At 45.0% G+C, this 269-nt stretch overlaps 1 protein-coding gene across 1 annotated transcript in view; it reads left to right on the top strand.

Moving 5' to 3' along the window:
• Positions 1-269, top strand: part of LOC119590591 (spidroin-2-like) — a gene marked incomplete at its 5' end in the record, with an annotated part of 25,483 nt that overhangs the window by 21,289 nt on the left and 3,925 nt on the right.

The raw sequence follows: 269 nt of genomic DNA, 5'->3' as shown, positions 1-269 counted from the left end.
CCTAAATACCCACTTCAGCAATCCCGGATTTTCCAAGATGACTCAGTGCCTCCTTGAGTGATAATTCGAAAGGGGCGCTTGAGGGCACGTCTGGCCTGGCTCGTGTTTGCTTAGGGTGCAGAGTGCGTGCCTCTTTTCTAAGGGAATTACTCGTCATTATTTGAACGCTGTTATTTCCTTGTATATTTAATATTCAGCTAGATTCTACTGTAAATCGTCGTGTAAAAAGTGAATGGGACGGTGTACCAATGTCATATCCAACTCCCCCT

The sequence above is a fragment of the Penaeus monodon genome, chromosome 27 (assembly GCF_015228065.2).
Source record: "Penaeus monodon isolate SGIC_2016 chromosome 27, NSTDA_Pmon_1, whole genome shotgun sequence".
NCBI lineage: Eukaryota > Metazoa > Arthropoda > Malacostraca > Decapoda > Penaeidae > Penaeus > Penaeus monodon.
This window is presented reverse-complemented; position numbering and strand designations above follow the sequence as displayed.